Source organism: Dasypus novemcinctus, chromosome 3 (assembly GCF_030445035.2).
Source record: "Dasypus novemcinctus isolate mDasNov1 chromosome 3, mDasNov1.1.hap2, whole genome shotgun sequence".
Taxonomy (NCBI): Eukaryota; Metazoa; Chordata; class Mammalia; order Cingulata; family Dasypodidae; genus Dasypus; species Dasypus novemcinctus.
This window is the reverse complement of record NC_080675.1, coordinates 181,632,950-181,659,573: the sequence shown is the minus strand read 5'-3', so window position 1 is coordinate 181,659,573 and position 26,624 is coordinate 181,632,950. Positions and strand designations below refer to the sequence as shown.

Genomic DNA, 26,624 nt, shown 5'->3' with positions numbered 1-26,624 from the left:
AGTGCTGTTAAAAATTCACTATGCTGTGCTACCATCATCACCATCCATTACCAAAACATTTCCATCATTCCAAATAGGAACCCTGTACATTTGAAACTGTAACTTCCCATTCTCTATCCCCACCCCATCCACTGGTAACCTGTATTCTAGATTCTGATGCTATGAGTTTGCTTATTCTAATTATTTCATATCATTGTGATCATATAATATTTGTCCTTTTGTGTCTGGCTTATTTCAACATGAAGTCTTTAAGGTTCATCTATGTTGTTGCATGTATCAGAACTTCATTCCTTTCATGACTAAATAATATTCCAATTTTGTTTGTTTGTTTTTTAGGTACTGGGGCTGAGGATTGAACCTGGGACCTCTATGTGGGAAGCGGGCGTGCAACTGCTTGAGCTACATCCACTCCCTCCATTCTATATTTATACCATATTTTGTTTATTCATTCATTGCTTGATGGACACTTGGGTTGCTTCCATCTTTTGGCAGTTGTGAATAATGCTGCTAGGAACATTGATGTACAAATATCTGTTTGAGGCCTTACTTTCAATTTTTAGGTATATACCTAATAGTGCAGGGTTCTTAACAAGGGGTCCGTGAGCTTGAATTGAAATTTGAAAAAACATTATTCTTGTGGGGATGTGTTGGTGCAGGTGTGAAATATTTATTAAATAATATACAGAATAGTGTGGACTCAGTAAGGGGTCTGTGGTTTTCACCTGACTGGCAAAGGGATCTGTGGAACAAAAAAGGTTAAGAGGGAAACGGACTTTGGCCCAGTGGTTAGGGTGTCCGCCTACCACATGGGAGGTCCGCGGTTCAAACCCTGGGCCTCCTTGACACGTGTGGAGCTGGCCATGTGCAGTGCTGATGCGCGCAAGGAGTGCCTGTGCCACGTAGGGGTGTCCCCCGCATAGGGGAGCCCCACACGCAAGGAGTGCACCCCGTAAGGAGAGCCGCCCAGCGCGAAAGAAAGAGCAGCCTGCCCAGGAATGGCCCCGCCCACACTTCCCGTGCCGCTGACAACAACAGAAGCGGACAAGACGCAGCAAATAGACACCAAGAACAGACAACCAGGGGAGGGGGGGAAATTAAATAAATAAATAAATCTTTAAAAAAAAAAAAAAAAAGGTTAAGAATACCTGAAGTAGTAAGATTGCTTGGTCATGTGATAACTCTATACTTAACTTTCTGAGGAATAGCCAATCTGTCTTCCACAGCAGCTGCCCCATTTTACATTGCCATCAGCAATGAATGAGTGTTCTTATTTTTTAGTATCATCTCCCAGCACTTGTAAATTTTCCATTTTTTAAATAGCAGCCGTTCTAGTGGGTATGAAATGATATCTCATTGTGGATTCGATTTTCATTTCCCTGATAGCTAATGATTTTGAGCATCTTTTCGTGTGCTTTTTGACCATTTGTTTACATTCTTTAGATAAATGTCTCAAGTCTCTTGTCCATTTTTAAAAAGGATTTTCTTTTTTTTTGCTAAGTTGAAGGATTTCTTTATATATTTATGTATTTTGGATGTTAAACCTTTATCAGATATGTGGTTTACAAATATCTGTTATGTAGGTTGCCATTTTACTTTCATGATAAAGTCCTTTGAGGCACAAAAGTTTTAAATTTTGGTGAGGCCCCATTTATATTTTCTTTTGTTGTTTGTGCTTTGGGTGTAAAGTCTAAGAAACCATTGCCTAATGTAAGGTCTTGAAGATACTCTGCTACGTTTTCTTCCATGAGTTTGATAGTTCTGGCTCTTATATTTAGGTCTTTGATCCATTTTGAGTTGATTTTTGTATATGGTATGAAATTGAGGGGAGGGGGTCATCCTTCTTTGGTTTGCAAGTAGAGATCCAGTTCCCAGCACCATTTGTTAAAGAGACAGTTCTTTCCCAATGGAATAGTCTTTGCCCATTGTAAAAAATCCATTGGCCATATATGTGAGGTTTGATTTCTGACCTCTCAATTCTATTCCATTGGTCTCTAAGGCTGTATTTGTGCTAGTACCATGCTGTTTTGATTATTGTGGCTTTGTAATGCGTTTTATAATTGGGAAGTGTAGTCCTCCAACTTCATTCCTCTTTTTCAAGATGGCTTTGGCTATTTGGGAGCCTCTACCCTTACATATAAATTTGAAGTTTGGCTTTTCCATTTCTGCAAAGTATTTTGATTGGGATTGCATTGTATCTATAAATTGCTTTGAGTAGGGTTGACATGTTAAGGATATTTTGACTTCCAATCCCTACACACAGAATAGCCTTCCATTTGTTTAGGTCTTCTTTAAATGCTTTTAGCAATGTTTCATTGTTTTCTGTATACAAATCCTTAACATCTTTGTTTAGATTTATTCCTAGGTATTTGATTCTTTTATTTGCTATTGTAAATGGAATTTTTCTTTCTTAATTCTTCTTCTAATTGTGTATAGAAATACTACTGATTTTGGGTGGTTGACATTTCCTGTCACTTTGCTGGATTCATTTATTAACCCTAGGAGCTTTTTTCTGGATTTTTCAGGATTTTCTATATATAGGATCATGTCATTGCCAATAGGGAAAGTTTTACTTCATTTCCATTTTGGATGTCTTTTCTTTCTTTTTCTTGCTTAGTTGCTCTGGAAAGAGCTCTCAGTGCAATGTTGAATAACAGTGGTAGCACTGGGCATCCTTGTCTTTTCCCTGATCTCAGAAGGAAAGCTTTCATTCTTTCACCTTAAGTAGGTTGTTAGCTGTGGGTTTTTCTTATTATCCTTTATCATGTTGAGGAAATTTCCTTCTATTCCTAGTGTTGTAAGTGTTTTTATTAAAAATGGGTGCTGGATTTTGTTGAATACCTTTTCTGCATCAATTGAGACGAACATGAGGTTTTTTTTTCCTTCATTCTGTTAATGTGGTGTGTTACATAAATTGATTTTCTTATATTGAACAACCCTTGTATAACAGGGATAAATATCACTTGATCATGGACTGTTGGATTTGGTATGCTAATTTTTTTTGAGGATTTTTGCATCTATATTCATAAAGGCTATTGGTCTATAATTTTCTTTTCTTGTGATATCTTTATCTGGCTTTGGTATGATGGTGATGTTGGTCTAGTAGAATGAATGAGTAGGTGTTCTATCCTCTGCAATTTTTTGGATTTGGTTCTCTTTTTGTGTTTAATTTTTTTTCTTTTTAAGACCACATGATTAACTTGAAAAATCTTTTTATTAACTTTAAAACTGTGAAAATACATTCCTAGAGAGAAATAGTGTCGGTGTTGGAGTAGAAACAGAAGTTGTGGATGGGAAATTAAAAGAATGATATATAACAAATGCTGAGAAATTTAGGTCAGCATAATGTTATCACTATGGATATTAGGTTTTACTAGGGCTAGCTCTGAAGAAAATCATTACATTTTTATAAAGATGTTACCCAATAACAGCATCTCAAGGTTCGTAATTTCTATTTGCCTTGGTGAGATAGTATGGAAAGCATTAACTACTGCCTTCCACCTGCCTCCATCGTCCAATGCTTCTTAACCCAGCAAGACCCAACTTTGATTTGCACTTGGAGATGTGAGGCCAGTGTTGACCTGTGTGAACCAGAGAGCAAGAAGAGCAAATGCTTGGTTTTTAACATGAAAAGTTTTGATCCAGGTATAAGTCAATAAAGATATTGAAAATATCTTAGCTGAATTAATCCAGTCCTTTCCCAAGAAATAAATCACAAGCTTCTGCATTGTGGGTGGGGGTGGGGGAGTTGAATCACCCTATATCCTGTTCTCCGACCTTGTCATACAACCAACTCTGAGAACCCCTTTTAAATTTTGAGATTTGAGAGTTGACAGAACTTGGGGACCAGAGATGTGCTCTGTACTGCAATGACTTGGGGGCACACTGGGTTGGAGATTTTATCAAGGCAGGGTCCACTCTGAAGACATACCAGAGAGATGCAGGATCACATCCGAGCCTTCTCATTGCCCCAGGCAAAATAAGGCAGTGAACTGAGAGTGCTCTAGCAGCCCCAAGGGAACTTATGGTCATGCTGTGAGTGTTGTAGGCTGCTGCTCCCAAACTTTAGTTTGTATGCTAGTCACTGGGATGTGGTTAGAATGCAGATTCTGACTCAGTGTGAGTGGGGAGCTTGAGATTCTGCAGGTGATGCTGATGTTGCTGGTCTGGTTGTGGACCACTCTGAGTAGCAAGGTTGTACAGTCCATTCCAAGGCCCCGCAGGACCAAGGACATCTCAGTGGTTGTGGGGACTTGAACCAAAGACTGAAGATCCTGACAGGGCCATGCCGTTGCTTAACAGAGGCCCCTGCTGTCCAAAATGTGACACCCCTCTTCACTGAGTGGCCTCAACCCAGGGAGTTGGGGGGAGAGAAAATCCAGAAGTGAGTGAAAAATCACCAGGTTTTATTGTCTCCTTCAAAAGATCTAGATAATGTTTTCTACTCAGGCAGACATTGAATACCAGATAAAATTTAAATTGTTACATGAAATAAAGTTAAAATTTTTATACTTGAATGAGGTTTAAGAAAGTTATGCCAACTACAACTAATATGCCTTTTCATTTTATTACCTAGTGAAGGGGAGAGTAATATTTATTTAGCACCTATTTAATTCTAATAAGAATTCTGGGCATTATGCATTTTATAGATTAGTAAATTGAGGGGAAATATATATAATTTCCCCATGTTTCACAGCTAAAAACTGGTGTATCTAGGATTTAAACCCAGGTCTGTTTTCCTGTGTGTGTTCATGTGCATGTCTTGTGGTGGCGGTGGTTGTAGTATGCTGCTTTCCTGGAAAACAAATACTTTTAATTTTTAAAACTATGTTTCATTGAAATGTTTTCTTGATTATTCAGTCATCCTTTTTAATTGTTGCTTCATGACAGTATTACACTATAAGAATATTTTCATATTGTTACCCTGGCAGAAAGTTCCTCTTCGAAAGTGTTCGGTTCAAAACAGCCTCTGGGAGTCTCAGCCAGCCTGATCTGCCACCACCACTCCTTTCCAGCCTCCCAGGGGCTGGGCATTCATCACTCCCCTGAAAGGGCCATCTCTGCTTTTGCCCACAGTGGTCTCTCTGCCTCCACTGCCTACCCCACCTCTGTTTTCTGCCAAATTTAACTCTCCCTTCAAGACTTAGCTCTGGTGTCACCTCCAAGTAGCCAATCCTAGTCTCCTGAGTTTGGGCTTGTTGCCCCTCCTCCATGCTTTCATAGCAGGCTATGTTGTGTTTTTTTTCTCTTTCATCACACATATCACATGGTATTATAGTTGTAACTTGTTTGATAACTGCCTTTTTCTACTCAGTTGAGGGCTCTTATGTGTATTTCTTTATAGGGATTAGTTCAGTATGTGGCATATGGTGAGTGCTGCAATTGTTGTTGGATTAATGTTCTAAGATAATTGAGTGACTTCTGTAATTTGTATAGATAGGCAGAAGAAAATTCTATGTCTTTCTTAGGATTTACTCGAACTGCAGGGAAACTAAAAGTCAGTTAGATGTGGACTTAAATACCACTATCCTAATTCTGTGGTGCTGGGCCAGCTGTTTAACTTTTTTATACTTTATTTTTTTCTTCTATAAAGGGAATGATATTGTCATGATTAAAGAGACAATTCATTGCTAAGGAATTCACTCAGCATCTGGAACATAATAAATGCTTGCTGATTGTTCATGAATGGATAGATAAATGGATGAAATTGTCTTGGAATTCCCCCAGTAACACATCCTCAGCCAATGATTTGAGTGCAAGCAGTTAGTGGAGTAGGGAAGTAAATTAGGGAAGGAAAGGCAGCCAATAAAGGGTGCATTATCCATCAAGTTACCACTCCGGGCAACTGGAGCTTAATTCTGCCGGGGAACTCTTGGATCCAGTGTAGAAAACTCACCTCACAGTTGCCGCTAGAAGGAAAGGAGGATTTTATACACTGACTACCGCAGTGGCTTCTTATACTGCTGGCCTGCTATTGCAGGGCACAGCAACTCCAGCTGGACAGAGAAAACGTTAAACAAAGAAATTCAGATGCTAGCAATTACAAGTAGGCATAGCTTACACTATATCAGTAAGGCCCAAGGGGATATGAGAAGCATCTGCTACATGAAAGAATGAATGAATGAACACCAAATTCAGTGAATATATCACAGTTTAGGTCTGGCAATCATAGATTCAGGCTTTGAAACCTATTTTAGCCAGCCAACCAACCAAACTCATATTGACTAAGCTCAAGAGATGGAATTATAAAATCAGAATGCTAATGTATTGTTTTAAATTGAGAAATAACTGTCCCAGGACTGAAATCCCGGAATTACATGTGACCAGACCCTTCTCCCTTAAAGACATGTAGGGACTCTAAATAACAATTAAAATATTGTCTGGTGGGAGGGTTTGCAGATGTAGCTGAAGTAGTTGAGTGCCTGCTTCCCATGTACCAAGGTCCTGGGTTTGATCCCTGGTGCCTCCTAAAAACAAGACAAAAGAACAAAAAAACCCAAAAACAAACAGTGAACTCTCACTGGGGAGTGGATGTAGCTCCATAGTTGACTGCCTGCTTCCCATGTATGAGATTGGGTTTAATCCCAGATACTCTGTTTTAAAAAAAATTGCCTGGGGAGCTTGGAATCTAGATGGAGGAAGTTGGAGGATAGGAATGTTTGATGGTCTTAGGCTAAACTTCCATTAAAGATAATCTTGACAGAAAAATGTGAATATTTAAAGCCCAATCCTCAGGGTCCAGGGTCAAAGACAGCATTTCCTAATCTGACTCTATTCAATGTTTTATTTTAAAATATCGTGTCGTATTTGTTTCCTGGGTTAACAATAACAGGTATATGTTAAGGATTTGATAGTTTCTTTAATCAGTGGTAACTTTTAGGGCATTGTGTCTTATGATTTTTATGATTCTCTTTTAATTGGGTGAGGACCCTTAATTTTCACTGCTTCATTCCTTCTTTGCTTTCACCATCAAACCTCCAAGGGATGCCCTTCAAGTTCTCTCCTCTCCGTAAAGAGTGTTTTCTCCAAGAGTACCACCTCTGAGTCCTAACACTTTTCACTCCCCTTCCTTCTATTTTGTAATATCCAGTGCTCTCTTCTGGCAACTCTCAGACATTCGGCCATCATTTCTCTACTCAGTCTGGGACCTTCTCTTTCCAGAGGTGAATTTATCGAGATTTCACCACTGTGAGACTCCTATTACCTTCTTCTCTCCTTGTAATCTCTTCCAGTTCCATTCTGGGCTTTGGGACTGGCTCTGCTCGTTTCATAATGTTTATTTCCTCACTTGAAGAAATGCTGTAGGTGTGGGTTGTGAGTCATGGATTCTTTTATTTGCTGTCCTTATTGATCTGTATTGCCTACAGGATATGCGAATCCAAACATAGACTCCAGTCTTTTGGAAGGTGGACTTCCAAAAGTTAAAAGTTAAGAACTCTTTTCCTGAGGTTAGGAAGGGGGTTAAAAGTTCTCAAAGGAAAAACTTTGACAGTACATATGGTGCCTGTAAGGAAGAAAATATGGAAATATCCAGACACTTGAGAATTGCATAAAAAGTACCCTGTAGAAGTTAGATTTTAAAAAGGCAGATAGAAAAGCTTATGTTAAAGGAAATAAAACAGAGTTTCAGTGGCTTAGAGGTTTATAATGGAGTTGGGAGGTCATTCTGGAGGTTGCTCTTATATAGATTCAACCAGACATCACAAACTGCCAAAGAATGCAAAGCTTTATGGAACATTGTTTCTCAAAGCCCCAGGGACATCTTGACACCATAGGCAAGCCACAAGATAAAGAACTTAGTTAACTATCTAACCTGAAGGACAATTAGAGTACCCTAAATATTCACCAACCACAAGCAACATGTCTAATCTTCTTTCCTTTAAAAATGCTTGGCTGGAAATGCCAAGATGAGACATGATATGGGTTGCTACCTGAATCTTTGCTCCCCAAATTGCAATTCTGAAACCCCAAACTAATGCCTTTGTTGCCTTGCAGCTTAATTTATTACTAGGTTGACAATTAAAAAGAACTCAGCTCATAACCAAGGAGGTATATAGATAACAGAGTTGGACTTCTTCAAAGAGTATCAACATGGCTGAATCACATAATAAACTTAGGCTTATGAATGATGAAATTATAATATGTGTTTTTAATTATGTTCAGAGCAATAATAAGCAAATAGGTCTGTTTCTTAACTGATGTAAGACAGAAAGCAATCTCTTAAAGTTATAAAAATCATGTCAGAACATCTATTTTTGTTTCTACTTTTCTGTGAATAAAAATTTTGTTTAGAGTGTAACAACTAGAATGAACACAATGCACAAGGCAGGTAAGTAGTTTAAAAGTGCATATTTGAGTAAGGATATAGAGGAGGGGCAAGATGGTGGCAGACTAGGAAGCCGCAAGAGTCAGTTCATCCTACAGTGCAGTTAGTTATCAGCCAGAGCCATGTAAAGCACCTGTTTGGGGGGCCCATGAGACAGTAAGAGCATCCTCCAACATCCCTGAAAGAACAGAAGAAGGAGAATGCCCATCTGCAGTGAAAATTTGTGAGTAGAGCATTCCATACCATGGAGGCCGGTGTCCATCCCCCACTGGCAGGGCAAGATGCCTCGAGAACAATATATTCCCTGGCTGGAATTGGAAGCTCCATTTCCCAAAAATGGGGGAGGAAGAAAAAGTCAGGCACTGACTTAAGCTACGATAAATAAATTCAGCTGGCTGAAGTCCAGTCCTAAGTACAGCTAAAGTTTGAACCTTTTCAAGTCAGAAAGGAGACCAGTAGCCTCCATTTTATCTCTGCCCCCAACATGAGGGGAAGTGGGGCTGATTGAAAATCACAGTGACAGAAGGGACTGGCTTCTTTCCACCTAGGTCAGATGGCTGCTCTAGCATGGCCTCCAGCCCTGCCTCTGGTAGGGAGGAAGCAAGGGGACTTGCACCAGCCTCTCTCAGCAACTGTAGTCACTTTCTGCCCACATGGACCAGATTGTTGGGCACTGCTGTCCTACATCCCTGACTCTAATAGGAAAGAAGGAGGGTGGTGCTTCCCCAGCCTCTCTGGGCATCTGCAGACACTTTGGCTCATACAGACTAGATTGTTGTGCACACCAATGGCTCTATCCCTGCCCCTGACAGGGCAGAAGGGACAGTGTTCCACAGCCTCTCCAGGCAACTGCATTTGCCTTTGGCCTGCACAGACTAGATTGTTGAGCACACCTGTGGCTACATCCCTGTCCTTAATGGAACAGGAGTGGGGGCAGTGCTTTCCCAGCGACTCCAGACAACTGCAGTTGCTTTCAGCCGACATGGACAAGATTGTTGGGCACACTTGTGGCTCCAACCCTGCTCCTGGCAGGGGAGGACAGGAGCTGGTGCTCTGTCAGGGCAACTGTGGTCAGTTTTGGCCCACAAGATTTAGTTTACTGCTTACACCTGAAGCTCCATCTCTGCCCCAGGCAGGGAAGAAAGGTATGGGGAGCTTCATCAGTCTCTCTGGGCAACTACGAGTGGTCTTGGCTTGCATGGCTTGGATTAGTATGCACGGCCATGGCTCTGTCCCCACACCTGGTGTGGAGAAACGTTGGAAAAGCTTCGTCAGTTCCTGGGGCAATGCAGGCAGCTTCATCTTCCACAGCTTACAGTACCACCTGCACCCTAGGTCCCTACTCTGTTCCATGTAAGGAAGAAAGGGCAAGAGACAGATAAAAAAGAGCTGAAAAAATTCAGATGGTCTAAATGTGAGCCATTATAAAATAAGTTGAACCAAGTGTCAAAGAGGTTGTAGCACAAAGCCAATCAAATAGAAAGCCCTAGACTAAAGAGAGAAACTGAGCCCAGAATAAATACATCAGGTAAATCAGATGCCAAGACACCAACAAGTGCTTGCTTCAGCAGCACATATACTAAAATTGGAATGATACAGAGAAGATTAGCATGTCCCCTGCGCAAGGATGACACACAAATTCGTGAAGCGTTCCATATTTTTTTTTTTTACAAAATCAATTTAAAAAAAAAAGACACCAATAAAACCTTAAAAGCTATACCAAGAAACAGGAAGATATGCCCCAAAGGAGCAACCTAAAGCTCCAGGTGACATAAAGGAGTTGAAACAACTAATCACAGATGTTCAAACAAATCTTAATATTTTCAACAAGCTGCTAAAGAGATTAAGAAGATGCTGGATGAGTACAAAGAAGAATTTTAATGCATACATATAAAAATAGATCTTATGGGAATGAAAGGCACAATAAATGAAATTAAAAATACACTGGAGGCATGTAACAGCAGATTTGAAGAGACAGAAGAAAGGGTCAGTGAGCTTGAAGATGGCCTCTGAACACACAAAAAAACACATAGAGAAGAGAATGGAAAAAATTGAACAGGGTCTCAAAGAACTAAATGATGACAGGAGGCATGCAAACATGTGTCATGGGTGTCCCAAAAGAGAAGGGAAAAGGGGCAGAAGGAATATTTGAGGAAATAGTGGTAGAAGATTTCCTAAGTCTATTGAAGGACATGGATACCTGTCTCCAAGAAGCACAACATACTCCAATCTGAATAAATATGAATAGACCTACTCTAAGACACATACTAAGCAGAATGTCAAATGCCAAAGGTAAAGAGAAAATTCTGAAAGCAGCAAAAGCAATTCATCACATAAAAGAGATGCCTGATAGGATAAAGTGATTTCTCATCAGAAACCATGGAAATAAGAAGACAATGGTATATTTAAGATACTGAAAGAGGAAAAACGGCTACCAAGAATCTTATATCCAACAAGATTGTCTTTCAAAAATGAGGGCCAGTTTAGAATAGTCACAGAAAACAGAAACTGAGAGAGTTTGTAACTAAGAGACCAGCCATGCAGGAAATACTAAAGGGAGTGCTACAGCCTGAAGAGAAAAGTCAGGGACAGAGACTTGGAAGAGAGACTAGAAAAGAAGATTATATCAGTAAAAGTAACTAAAAATGAAAAAGAGTGGTGAAAATAAGAAACGACAGATAAAACTCAAAGGTCAAAATGAGCGAAGTAAAAATGGCCTAAATTAATAACAGTAAATGTTAACGGATTAAACTCAATCAAAAGACACAGACTGGTGGAATGAATAAGAAAATATAAGCCATCTCTATGCTGTCTATAAGAGATTCACCTTAGACCCAAGGATACAAAATAGATTGAACTTGAAAGGCTGGGAAAAGATATTCCCTGCTTGCAGAAACTGTAAAAGATCTCGAGTAGGTATACATCAGATGAAATAGACTTTAAAAGCAAAGCTGTTATTAGTGATAAGGAAGGACATTGTATATTAATAAAGGGGCCAATTCACCAGGAGGAAGTAACAATCATCAATGTATATGCACCTAACCAGGGTGTCCCAAAATACATGAAGCAAACATTGGCAAAACTGAAAGGAGAAATAGATGTCTCTAAATAATAGTTGGAGACTTCAATTCACCACTCTCAGCATTGGATGGAACATCTGGACAGAGGATCAATAAAGAAACAAAACTTGAATAATATGATAAATGTACTAAACCTAGTAGATATATACAGAACATTGCACCCCCAAACAGCCAAATATACATTCTTCTCAAGTGCTTATGGGTCTTTCTCCAGGATAGACCACATCTTGGGTCCCAAAAGAGATCTCAATAAATTTTATTTTATTTTTTTTTTTTTTTTAAAGATTTATTTCTCCCCTCCCCCCCACCCTGGTTGTCTGTTCTCTGTGTCTATTTGCTGTGTCGTCTTTGTCCGCTTCTGTTGTTGTCAGAAGCACAAGAATCTGTGTTTCTTTCTGTTGCGTCATCTTGTGTCAGCTCACCATGTGGGCGGCGCCCTTCTTGGGCAGGCTGCACTTTCTTTCACACTGGGCAGCTCTCCTTATGGGGCACACTCCTTGCGTGGGGGGCTCCACTACGCAGGGGACACCCCTGCGTGGCACGGCACTCCTTGTGCGCATCAGCACTGCATGTGGGCCAGCTCCACACGGGTCAAGGAGGCCCAGGGTTTGAACCGCAGACCTCCCATGTGGTAGACAGACGCCCTAACCACTGGGCCAAGTCCATTTCCCTCAATAAATTTTAAAAGATCAAAGTTATGCAAAGCACTTTCTTAGATCATAATGGAATGAAGCTGGAAATAACAGGTAAAAAAAGGGAAAATTCCAAATATATGGAAATTAAATAATATACTCTTTTTTTAAAAGATTTATTTATTTCTCTCCCCTCCCCCCCCACCCCAGTTGTCTGTTCTCTGTGTCTATTTGCTGCATCTTCTTTGTCCGCTTCTGTTGTTGTCAGCGGCATGGGAATCTGTGTTTCTTTTTGTTGCTTCATCTTGTTGTGTCAGTTCTCCGTGTATGCAGCACCATTCCTGGGCAGGCTGCATTTTCTTTCACACTGGGCGGCTCTCCTTACAGGGTGCACTCCTTGCACATGGGGCTCCCCTACACAGGGGACACCCTGCATGGCACAGCACTCCTTGCGCGCATCAGCACTGTGCATGGGCCAGCTCCACACGGGTCAAGGAGGCCCAGGGTTTGAACTGCGGACCTCCCATGTGGTAGATGGACGCCCTAACCACAGGGCCAAGTCTGCCGCCAAATAATAATATACTCTTAAATAATCAGTGAGTCAAAAGAAGTTGCAAGAGAAATCAGTAAGTATGTCAAGACAAATGAGAATGAGAACACAGAATGTCAAAACCTAGGGGCATGCCGAGAGGGAAATTTATGGCCTTTAATGTTTATATTAAAATAGAAGAAAGAGCTAAAATCAATTACCTAATTAAACAGCTGGAGGAACTAGCAAACTTCCCAATGCAAGCAGAAGGAATGAAATGACAAAGATCAGAACAGAAATAAATGAAATTGAGAATAAATTAACAATAGAGAGAATTAACAAAACCAAAACTTGGTTCTTTGAGAAGATAAACAAAATTGGCAAACCCTTAGCAAGACTGACAAAAAAGAGAGAAGATGCAAATAAATAAAATCACAAATGAAAGTGAGAACATTACTACTGACCCCACAGAATTAAAAGAGATCATAAACTGATATTCTGAACAACAGTACACAAACAAACTAGACAAAATAGATGAAATGGACAAATTCCTAGGAACATATGGACAACATACACTGACTGTAGAAGCAATAGAGAACCTCAACAAACCAATCACAAGTAAAGAGATTAAAACAGTCATCAAAAACCTTCCCAAAATTTAAAGCCCTAGACCAGATGGCTTCAAAACTGAGATTCTACCAAGCATTCAAAGAAGATTTAATGCCAGTCTTACTCAGACTCACCCAAAAAATTGAACAGGAGGGAATGCTACCAAACTCATTCTATGAAACCAACATCACCCTAATACCAAAATCATTTAAAGATAATACAAAAGAAAATTACAGACCCATTTCCCTAATGAATATACATGCAGAAATCCTAAACAAAATGCTTACTGATTTAGTCCAAAAGCACATTAAAAGAATTATTCATAATGTTCACATGGGTTTTATCCCAAGCATGGAAGTGTGGCTCAACCCAAGAAAATCATCAGTGTAATACATCACATTCATAAATCAAAGAAGAAAAATCACATGATCATCATAATTGATGCAGAAGAGGCATTTGATAAAATACAGGATCTTTTCTTGATAAAAACTCTCCAAAGTATAGGAATTGACGGAAACTTTCTCAACATGATAAAGGGCGTATATGAAAAACCAACAGCTAAAATTGTTACCCAATGGTAAAAGACTGAATGCATTCCTGTTGAGACTGGGAACAAGACAAGGATGCCCATTGTCACTACTGTTGTTTAATATTGTGCTAGAAGTTCTAGCTAGAGCAGTCAGGCAAGAAGAAGAAATAAAAGGTGTCCAACTGGAAAGGAAGAAATAAAATTTTTGCTATTTGCAGGTGATATGATCCTATACTTAGAAAGTCCTGAGAAATCTACAACAAATCTACTAAACCTAATAACTGGTTCATCTGAGTAACAGGATACAAGGTTAATATGCAAAAATCAGTAATGTTTATATTAGTAATGAGCAATCTGGGGAGGAAGTTTGGAACACAGTTTCTTATATTTACAGTAGTGACTAAAAGAATCAAATATTTAGGAATAAACTTAACCAAGGATGTAAAGGACTTGTATTCAGAAAACTACAATGCATTGCTAAAAGAAATCAAAGAAGACCTAAATAAATGGAATGGCATTGTGTGTTCATGGATTGAAAGACTAAATGTTGTTAAGATGTTATTTCTACCCAAATTGATTAACAGATTCAATACAATCCCAATAAAAATTCCAACCTTTTTTACAGAATTGGAAAAGCCTATTATCAAATTGATATGGAAGGTTTAAGGGGCCCCAAATAGTCAGAAACATATTTAAAAGGGAGAACAAAATTGGAGGATTCTGACTTCCAGACTTTAACACATATTACTTAGCTATAGTGGTATAACAGCATGAAACTGGTATAAAGATAGACTTATGACCAGGGGAACTAAATTTGAAACTTCCAAAGAAGACCCTCACATCTATGGTCAAGTGACTTTTATTTTTAATTTTACATTCCTTTAAAACACTAAATTGAGATGTATTAGGTTACTACGTCTTGTCTCATTGAAAACAAACTGTGCGTTTACAGTAGTAGTATTTTTAACTTATCAAACATATCCAATTTTTGCCTCCTCCAATCTCTGCTAATAAAAAGACTGAACCACAAACAAATGCAACCAAACCTGTTACTATACACAAAGCCACACATTGGCTAATCTTACTCTTGAGTCATTAAGCAAATGGTCATATGTTAAAAAAATAAATTACCCCACACACACACCTATTACCCTCATTTGAAATTGCAGAATAAACTCTGTCACTAACAAAAAAGGAATGATCTGATTTAGAGTAACAATATTAGTTGTTCAAAAATTAGTATTTGCCTTCTTCCTTTCTTTGTAAATATAGAAAAGTAACCTATGTTCAACAAAATTCCATGAATTTCTCTAGGTTACTCTTGAAGTGTATACAAGGTCAGTCAAATGGTTCCCTTTACCACTAAGGCAGTCTGCTGTAACACGACTGGTGAGCAATTCTAAACTTAAGCATCTTATGCACTTTTCTTCATGGTAAATATCGAACACAACTTTTGCCCAAAGCCATGCCTTTAAAAGTGAAATTTGTCATTACCCACCATGAATAGAAAATGGGTCCAGTTTCAAATTGTGACTCTATTTAGCTTTTCTTCTACTCTGTTATTGGTAATATTTTTCACTTAAAAGAACCCAAGGTAGTTTTTAGATTATCAATTCTAAAAATTTATATTTTCATATTGCTTAAAAATGGATTTTTAATATTAAAGAGAAAAATTTTTTTAAATTAATAGAATGTTATGTCCAATTTACATTAGCAAACTACTAAAGTTGATTTCAAGTTTTTCATTTAGTCACATTAAGAAGCACAAACTTGCAAAATTGGGAGGTGAATTAAATTTAGTCTCTCTTTTTTTAGGACTTTATGGGCCAATTTGTTTAATACATCTTACTGTGGAAAATACCCACAATGTACAGATCAGTTATACTTACCAATATAGAACTCACCAAAAAGGGGTTAGTTTAATAACAGAATATAATATAGGTAAGGATAGGCTACCCCTTTCTGACTTGTACTTGGCAGAGGTCACTTGGCAGCTGCAGGCCTCAAAAAAAGACTGCAAAGTGGAAGTAGCCAAGTTTAAAAAAAAAAAAAAGGTAAAATGCTTTTTAAGCAATATGCTTTTCCATTGCATGATGACACCCGATGACAGCAGGAAGGAGGAATGAATATCCCTTTATATACCAGGATTAAGGAAAGCATTTAGGTAGACACCAGAAGACTGCTGATGGTTATCAAGGCTGGAAGTTAAAGGTTGCTATTTTCTTCATTAATCAGCAAAACAGACTTGAGAACTCATTTCCCTCAATAGGGTTAGCATTTGGCATTGCCATTGCCAAATACAGCTTATCTTCTCTCTCTACTGAAAACAGGCAAGATAACTCTCTTTGCAAGTCAGTTATGATTAAATTAATAAGCCATTGTGAGACATTAGGAACAGGGAGCATGGTTGTTGTAAGTGGAGAAACAAAATAAAAACAACCCTTAGGGCAGCAGGTTGGTAGGCAACTAGACAAAATCTGTCCAAGAAACACCTCTCCAGTGTGACCTAGTCCTCAACAATTCCAAGAACTCTTCTGGCTGCTTGTTGCCAGCTTTTCATCCTCTCCTCCAAATTGAAGGGCAAGTGATTTGAAACATTCTTTTGTCCTAATTTTGTGTGAAAATTCTTAATTTTGAAAGCAGAGGTCATCACTATATTTCAAAGAGGTTACAGAAACATTGTATACCAAGGAACCAGATTGAAAAACCATATTGCTGATATAATTGAGATTAAAGAATAGGCAAAAATGTGTTTACCTTTGAAATAAATTAAGGCTTAACTTTTGAGACATTAAAACAAAATGAAAGCTGCAAGTTGTTCACTGGTTTTCAAGATGCAATGTTAAGATTTATACGCCATGATCAGGTGGGTTTTATCCTATGTATGCAAGGGTTTTCCAACACAAGAAAATCAATTAGTGTAATAAATGACATTAACAAATTGAAGAAGAATTGCATGATCTCTCAATTGATGCAGAAAAGGCATTTGACAGAACACACTACCCTTTCTCAGTAAAAAAATTCCAAGATATAGGAACAGAAGGAAGCTTTCCCAATATGGTAAAATGCATATATGAAAAACTACAGCTACCGTTGTACTTAACGGTAAAAGACTGAAAGCTTTCCTGCTGAGATCAGGAACATGACAAGGCTACCCACTGTCACCACTGTTATTCAATGTTGTGCTACAAGTTCTAGCTAGAAAATTAGGCTAGATAAAGGAATAAAAGGCACCCCAATAGGAAAAGAAGAAATAAAACTTTCAACTATTCACTGATGATACGATCCTCTATCTAGAAAATTCTGAAAAATCCACAACAAAGCTACTAGAACTGATAGATGAGTTCAGCAAAGTGACAGGATACAAGATTAATAAGGAAAAATCAATAGCATTTTTGTATACTACTGACAATCTGAGGAAGAGATCAGAAAAAAAATTCCAATTATAATAGTGACTAAAAGAATCAAATAGGAATAAAATTAGCAGAGCATAAAGGATGTATGTTCAGAAAACTACAAAACTTTGCTGAAAGAAGACTTAAGTAGACACATTCTTTGTACATGGATTTTGTTAAGATGTCAGTTATACCCAAACAGATTTACAGTTCAATGCAATCCCAATAAAAATCCTAACAGCCTTTTTTGCAGAAATGGGAAAGCCAATTATCAGATTTATTTCAAAGGATAAGAGGCCCCGATTAGCCAAAATGTTAAAAATAGAGAACAAAGTTGGAGGACTCTCACTTCTTGACTTTAAAGCATATTTCTTACCTACAGTGGTAAAAAAAACCAGCATGGTACTGGCACAAAGACAGATTCATCAATAGAACTGAACTGAAAACTCAGAAATAGACCCTCACATCTACAGTCAAGTGATTTTTGACAAGGTTGTCAAGCCATCCCAGCTGGATCAGAACAAATGGTCTTAAGCAAATGGTGCTGGGAGACCTGGATATCCAAAAGAAAGAAAGAGGGCCCCTATCTCACACCTTATATACATATTAACTTAAAATGGATCAAAGACCTAAATATAAAAGCAACAACCATAAAACTCCTAGAAGAAAATGTAGGAAAGCATATTCAAGATCTTGTGGTAGGCAGTAGTTTCTTAAATTTTACACCCCAAGCACAAACAACAAAAGAAAAAAAAAAAGGATAAATGGGACCTCCTCAAAATTCAACACTTTTGCACCTCAAAGGACTTTGTCAAAGTTCTTTGTCAAAAGGGTGAAAAGGCAGCTGACTCAATGGGCAAAAATATTTGGAAATCACATATCTGATAAGGGTTTAATATCCATGATATATAAAGAGGTACTACAGGGAGAGGAAGTGGCTCAAGCCACTGGGTGCCTCCCTCCCACATGGGAGGCCCTGGGTTTGGTTCTTGGTACCTCCTAAAAAGAAAACAAGCACACAGAGAGCAGACAGCAAGTGCAAATAGCAAGTGGGTAGGGGAAGAGAGAAGTGAATAAATAAAAAGTAAAACTTAAAAAAAAAGATACTACAACTCAACAATAAGAAGACAAACTATTCAATTGAAAAATGGGTAAAAGACTTGAATAGACAATTGTCCAAAGAAGAAATACAAATGGCAAAAAAAAAACACATGAAAATATGTTCATCATCCCTAGCTATTAAGGAAGCACAAATCAAAACTACAATGAGATATCATTTCACACCATATAGAATGGCCACTATTAAAAAGTCAGAAAACTACAAGTGTTAGAGAGGATGTGGAGAGACTCAGCAATGCTTATTCAATGTTGGTGGGAATACAGAATGATACAGCCACTGTGGAGGACTGTTTGGCAGTTCCTAAGAAAGTTGAATATAGACTTGCCATGTGATCTGGCAATACTGCTACTAGGTATATACCCAGAAGAACTGAGAGCAGTGACACAAACAGACACCTTCACACTGATGTTCATAGCAGCATTATTCACAATTGCCATAAGATGGAAACAACTCAATTATCCATCAACCAATGAATGGATGAACAAAATGTGGAATATATATATGATGGAATACTATGCTGCTGGAAGGAGAAATTAAATTGGGACACATACAACAATGTGGATGAACCTTGAAGATATGCTGAGTGAAATAAGCCAGATACAAAAGGACAAATATTGTATGGTCTCACTAATGTGAACTAAATATAAAGAATAATCACATGGAATTAAAATCTAGAGTATAGGATAACAGGAGATAGGATGAGGGCTGAGAAGGGGTAGGGATGCTTAATGTATGTACAATTTTTAATTTGCTGTGGAAATGGATTGAGTTGATAATAACATAATGAGTATAACGTGGATGGTTTATAAATGTCTTTGTGGCTGAGAGAGGTAGTCTAGGGAAGTAAATGTCAGTTTAAGAAAGCTCGAGAGGGAAGCGGACTTGGCCCAGTGGTTAGGGCGTCCGTCTACCACATGGGAGGTCCACGGTTCAGACCCTGGGCCTCCTTGACCCGTGTGGAGCTGGCCCATGCGCAGTGCTGATGCGCACAAGGAGTGTTGTGCCACGCAGGGGTGTCCCCTGTGTAGGGGAGCCCCACACGCAAGGAGTGCACCCCATAAGGAGAGCCACCCAGCGCGAAAGAAAGTTCAGCCTGCCCAGGAATGGTGTCGCAAACACACAGAGTTGACGCTGCAAGGTGACGCAACAAAAAGAAACACAGATTCCCATGCCGCTGACAACAACAGAAGCAGACAAAAGGAAGAACATGCAGCAAATGGACACAGAGAACAGACAACTGGGGGCAGGGGAGGGGAGAGAAATAAATAAAATAAATCTTTAAAAGAAAAAGAAAAGAAAGCTAGAGAATAATCTAAGGGGCTGTATAACATAGTTGTATTAGTCATCCAAAGGGGTGCTGGTGCAAAGTACCAGAAATCTGTTGGCTTTTTTTTTTTTTTGTAATTTTTAAAGTTTAATTGCCTTTTTTAAAAAAAGATACATAGATCACAAAAAAATGTTACATTAAAAAAATCTAAGAGATTCCCATATACCCCACTCCTCCCACATCAACAGTCTCTTTCATCATTGTGGCACATTCGTTGCATTTGGTGAATACATTTTGGAGCACTGCTATATAACATGGATTATAGTTTACTTTGTCATTTATACTCTCCCCCAGTACGTTCAGTGTGTTATGGAAGGATACATAATGTCCTGCATCTGTCCCTGCAATATCATTTAGGACAACTCCAAGTCCCAAAAATGCCCCTACAACACATATTTTCTTCCCTCTCCCTGCCCTCAGCAACTACTCTGGCCACTGTCTCCACATCAATGATATAATTTCTTCGATTGCTCGAGTCACAATAGTTCTAAAATAGAATACCACTAAGTCCACTCTAATCCATATTTTATTCCTCCATCCTGTGGACCCTGGGATGGTGATGTCCACTCCACCTCTAAATTGAGAAGGGGCTTAGATCCCACATGGTTGATGGATGCGATTCTCCTGCTTGCAGTTGTAGTCACTCTTGGTTCCCTGATGTAGTGATTGACCATCTTCACCTCCCTATTAGCTGACTTGGATAAGTCCATCTGTTGGCTTTTATAAAGGGTATTTTTGGGGGGCAAGAACTTACAGTTATAAGGCCCTAAAGAGTACAATTCAAGGTTGATTTCTCACCTAGTCAGTTGCCATGTGTTGAAGCAAGATGGTAGGCAATGTCGGGGATGGCTCACACTTCTTTCCTCTTAAGGCTCCATGGGTCCAGTTTCTTCTTCTTCCCATCTCAGCTGTAGGCTGGAGGGCTCATTTCTTTCCAGGCTCAGCTGTTCTGTTCTCCTCAGCTGCTAACTATCAGGCAAACAGCTGAGCTCTCCCAGGGCCGCAGAGTCGAAGCTCTCTCCTCTGTCTATAGAGCTCTCTTTATTCTTCTGTGTATCTACTTCTGTGTGTCTCCTTGATTGAGTGTCCATTTATATAGCCCACAAAGGGGACAGGGACTCAAACTGAATTACACTCTACTGATGTGGTCAAATCAAACCCTAATTTTTTTTTTTTTAAGATTCATTTTACTTATTTCTCTCCCGTTGCCCTGTTGTTGGCTCTGTGTGTCTATTCGCTGTATGTTCTTCTGTGTCTTGCATTCTTGTCATGTGGCACTGGCAAACTGTGCCACTTTTGTTTTTGTTGTGTCGTCTTGCTGCATCAGCTCTCTGTGTGTGCAGCACCACTCCTGGGCAGGCTGCACTTTTTTCATGCGGGGCAGCTCTCCTTGCGGTGTGCATTCCTTGTGCAAGGGACACCCCTTCGTGGGGACACCCCTATGTGGGGGACACCCCTGTGTGGCACGGCACTCCTTATGAGTAGCAGAACTGTGCGTGGGCCAGCTTGCCACACAGGTCAGGAGGCCCTGGGCGCTGAACCCTGGACCTCCTATATGGGAGGCGAACACTCTTATCAGTTGAGCCACATTCACTTCCCAAATCAAACCCTAATCCTAACAAAATTTAATCAAAGACACGGCTCAGCTGAATCTAATACAATCAAAGGATGTCATACCCAGGAGAACAGACCAGTTTACAAACAATCTCAGACAGCCACAATAGAGAACCTGGTGGTGGATAAGGATTGTGGTTAATAGAACAAATACAAGAATGCTCTGCTTTGACCTAGAACAAATGTGCGTCACTATTACAAGGAAGTAAGAATATGGTGATGCATGGTAAAAATACAATTAATGTAACTTATGGACTATAGTTAACAGCAGTATTGTAATATTCTTGCATCAATGTCAAGGTCAACAATAGGGAGGTATGGGAGTTTTTCTTTTGGACTAAGAAAAACATTCAAAAATTTATTTATGCAATGAATGCATAACTGTGATGAATCTGAGAGCCACTGAGTGTACTTTTTGGATGGATTGTACAAGGCGTGGGACTGTATACACAGTGAACTATGTGTTGGATAATGGAATGTGTTTAACAGAACAAATATGAGAACATTCTATCATGAACTATAACAAATATACAATACTAATACATGGTGTTAATAATAGGAGGTATATGGAAAAATACACTAAATGTAAGCAATGGAACATAGTAGTAATATTTTGATGATGTTCTTTCATAATCTGTAACAAATGTTCCAAAACAATGCAGTGTTCATGGAAGTGTGGTGTATGGGAATTTTGTATGCTGTCCATGATTGTTTTATAAGCTCATAACTTATCTAATAAAAAGTGTATATATTTTTTAATGTATACCTGACTCCTATCAGGTACTGGCTGTTTCTGTAACTTCTACTAGGGCTTCCAGACTCTCCCCTTTCCCAGCCACTCATGCTTGCGGCTGTGTTCTGCCCTCCATTCCCTCATGGAGCTTTGAGTTCAGACTTCCAGTAATTTCCGTGACCATCTTTAGCTGAATCAGAGTGGTAAGACTCAACCCTTGATGAACTTTGTGTGATGGTTAAGTTCATGTGTCAATTTGACCAGGTTGTGGTGATGAGTTTTTTGGTCAAGCAAGCGCTAGCCTGAGTGTTACTATGAGTATATTTTATGGATTTAAATGATCAGTTTGTTGATTACATCTATGGCTGACAACATCTGCAATCAAATGAGGCGGTTGCCTTCAGCAATGAGAAGAGTCTTATACAATCAGATGGAAGGCATTAAAAAGAGAAGTGATTTCAGCAGACAGAGAATTCCCCTCTCTCCTTCAGACTGCCAGTTTCTCCTGGGGAACTCATCAAGGACCTTTATCAAAGTTCCTGGCTTGTTGGGAAATGGACTTGGCCCAGTGGTTAGGGCGTCTGTCTACCACATGGGAGGTCCGCGGTTCAAACCCCGGGCCTCCTTGACCTGTGTGGAGCTGGCCCATGTGCAGTGCTGATGCGCACAAGGAGCGCCCTGCCACGCAGGGGTGTCCCCCGCGTAGGGGAGCCCCACACGCAAGGAGTGCACCCTTAAGGACAGCCGCCCAGCGCAAAAGAAAAGTGCAGCCTGCCCAGGAATGGCGCCGCCCACACTTGCTGTGCCGCTGACAACAGAAGCGGACAAAGAAAACAAGACGCAGCAAATAGACACAGAGAACAGACAACCGGGGGAGGGGGCGAATTAAATAAATAAATAAATCTTTAAAAAAAAAAAAAAGTTCCTGGCTTGCAGCCTGCCCTTTCAAAATTTAGGCTTGTGCATCCCCATGACTGCATGAAACAATTCTATAAAATCCAATAATATTTACAGATATTTCCTATTGGTTCTGTTTCCCTAGAAAACCCTGATTTATATAGGCTTAAAAGTGATGATTTCTGCTATCAGAAGGGATAATTTCCATCTCTACTTTAGCCAGTCAGCTTTTCCTGAGGAATTCATCAGAAACCTTCATCAGAGTTCCTAGTTTGCTGCCTGCTCTACAGAATCTGGACTTGCCCATCCCCACACTTGTGTGAGCCAATTCCTATTAAATCTAATAATATATACAAATATATGTGTAAGTATATTTACATTTATATATTTCCTGTCCTGTTTCCCTAGAAAACCCTGACTAATACACTTGGCTAACTAATTTGTCTCCAGTATTGAGCAGAAGTTTCTGTAACTGTTTCTTTCCTTGTTGTGCAAACCAGCTCCCTACTTTTTTATTTCAATTATGTTCTTTTTTATTTGTATCTGAGTCCTTATTTAGATAAACTTTCTTAGTGTTCCTGTTCCTCTCATAGTGAAAATATAGAATATTTGGAAAACATAACTAACCCAATTTGACCAAATTGACATTTAATACACTCAATAATTGCAAAATACATATTCTTTCCAAGGGCACATGGAACAGATTATTTGCCCTTAAATCTCAACAATTTGCAAATAATTGAAATAATGCAGAATATGTTCTCTGCCTGCTGTAGATTTAAACTATAAATAAACAATACAAAGAAAACCCCCGGATGTTTGGAAATTAGTCATGCAGTTGTAAATAAATCCTAAGTCAAGGAAGAAATCACAATGAAAGAAAGTATTTTGGATGAACAATGACAATGCAAAAATAACAAAATTTATAGGCAGAAGCTAAAACTGTATAGAAAAAGTTATAACTTTGAATGCAGAAATTAGTAACATATAAGGCATATATAAGGAATTTCAACAAATCCCAGAATGGATTTTTTAAAAGTTTAGTAGAATATATAATTCCCTATTAAAACTGATAAAAATAAAAGACAGAGAAGCCACAAATAACGAATATCAAGAATGAAAAAGGAACATAACTAAAGACTACCAGATTAAAAAAATAAGAGGATATTAGGAATAGCTTTATGCCAGTTAATTGGAAAATATAAATGAAGTTGGCAAATTCATTGAATAGCACACCTTACAAAAATGATACAAGAAGAAATAGAAAATATAGTCTTGTATCTGTTAAAGAAATTGAATCCATAATTTAAAACCGTCCCACAAAGAAAATTCGCCAAACATTTAAGGAAGATATGATCCATTTTTACTCTAAGTCTTTCAGAAAATAGAAAAGGAACGAAATTTCCCTACTAATTTTATGAGGCCAGCCTAATCATGGTACCAAAGCCACACAATTACATTTCAAGAAAAGTCTGGATGGTATTCCTAATGAAGATAGGGGAAAAAATCCTTAATATAATAACTGCTATTAGAATCCAGCAATATATTAATATAATACATCTTGATCAAATGAGGTTTACTCCCAGAATTCAAGGTTGATTTAGTATTTGAAAATCAACATAATTCACCACATGATAGAATAGAAGAGGAAAATTGTATATCATCACCATAGATGTAAAAAAGAAGCATTTGACAATGTTGGTATGCAGTTATGATAAAAACTCTTTATAAACAAGCAATAGAAGGGAATTTCCTCAATGTGAGAATCCTATCAAGAAGCTACAGTTAAACGTATAGACTGAGAGACTGGGAGCATTCCCTCAAGAGAAAGTGCTACAAGGATGTCCACTTTGATTACTTATATTCAACATTTTATTGGAGGTCCTAGCCAGTGCAATAAGGCAAAGCAAAGAGGTAAAAGGCATACTGAATAGAAGGGAAGACATAAAACTATCATTATTCACTAATGACAAAATGTTAAACTCTATAGAGAGAATCCAAATGAATCCACAAACCAACTTTTAGAATTATTAAGGAATTTATCAAGATTGCTGGATACCAAGTCAACATAAAAGAATCAACAGTTTTTCTATATCTAGCACCAATAAACTAGAAAATGAAATTTTAAAATATAATTTATAACATTGAAAAATATCAAATACCTAATAAAAACTGTATTAAGAAATGTACATGCCCTCAACATGGACAATTAGAAAACATACATGGAAGAAATTAAAGACCTAAATAAACGGGTAGTTATACTGTCTTTGTAGAATGGTTAACTCAGTACTTTTAAGATGTCAACTCTACCTAAGTAGGTGTATAGATTCAATTCAGTTTTAATAAAAATTCCAGCAGTATTTCATGAAAATGGACAAGCTGATTTTTAAATTTACAATTGAAGGGTTAAGGAGCCTGAAACAGCCATGCCAAATGTGAACAATGTAGAGAATCTACACTGTCAGATAACAGGCACTTCTAGGAATCTAGTGTAACTAAGAAACAGTGTAGTCTTGGCATGAGTATGTCTCTTACGTAGAGAGTGCAGATCCAGGACCACATAACTCTATTGGCTTATGACAAAACTTCCACTGAAACTGAGTAGGGAAAGGATTTTTTAAAAAAATTAATGATGTTAGAATAATTGAAAAATAACTGACTCTTGATGTTTCAATATTTGTACATCAGTTGTAATGAACATACCATTCACATATACAATGTTATTAGTGGGGGAAGGGGGGAAAAAGGGAAGATGTTGGATATATGGGTGTCCGCTACATTTGGTACATGACTTTTCTGTAACTTAAAACTTCTTTGAGGACAAAAAAAAATGTAAGACACTGGGAGAATACATGGAAGACAATGTCACTGTACATACAGGACAACAGATCTTATAGTAATGCAAGGGAAAATGTCAAATTTTTAAATACTTTTTCATTATTTTATACCAAGTTTTTATTTAAATTTTTTTATTTATTATTTTTAAAACTACCAGTCATTTTCTTACTAATCATTCTTGGCTATTTTATTGGCTTCAGTTTTGAGAAGTTTTGGGACACAGAAGAGTTACAATGGTCACAGAGGAGTATCATTGGTGCAGGGTGAATGTGATGGGGCACAAATGGGAGGAAGCTCACCTGGGCATACATATAAGGCATACAAATGTGTTCACATGTTCATGGGGCATTGTCCTGGTAGGTGGGGATTCACACAATAACCAAAGGAATATAAAATTCCCATCCTTGGGAGCTCTGTCACATCCTCTAATTTATCAGCAAGAATTCCTTGAGTACAGAAGCAGTAACTATTAAGGAGGATGGTCCATCGACAGGCCCTTGATATGGATGACTATGCTTATGAGCCTCTACTCTTGAAATGAAAACTTAGCCTAGTATTGTAGGGTGCCTAAGAGTTGTCTCCTTGGAGCCTCTCTCTAATCCAAACTCAGCATGTAAATATATTACCTTCCCCCCTGCATGGGACATAACTCCTGGGGATGAGCCTCCCTGGCACTGAAGGATTACTACCAAGCACCAACTAGCAATGCAACTGGAAAAAGACTCTGCCGAAAGGGAGATAAGGTAAAGACAAATGAGTTTGTCTTTATATATGGCTAAGAGACATCAAAGTGAGTCAGGAAGTCATTCCAGAAGTTATACTTGTACATGTCTCAGCAGGATCTCTTTGACTGCCAAAATAGATATTATCCCAAATAGTGGGGCTCCTGAGGGTTCTGGAGACATCCAGACACTATAGGCAGGGCAAATAACTCAGGTACCTTGCCAGTGGGCCCTACTTTGGAATTTATGTTCCTCAGAGTGACAGAGTTGGACTCA

The 26,624-nt window shown here is 38.6% G+C and overlaps 1 non-coding gene across 1 annotated transcript; it reads left to right on the top strand.

Moving 5' to 3' along the window:
- Positions 1 to 9,878: 9,878 nt before the first annotated feature.
- Positions 9,879 to 9,985, top strand: LOC111763389 (U6 spliceosomal RNA). The gene has a single exon (XR_002796261.1). It is a non-coding gene; the product is annotated as a U6 spliceosomal RNA (small nuclear RNA).
- The last annotated feature ends 16,639 nt before the right edge of the window (positions 9,986 to 26,624 follow it).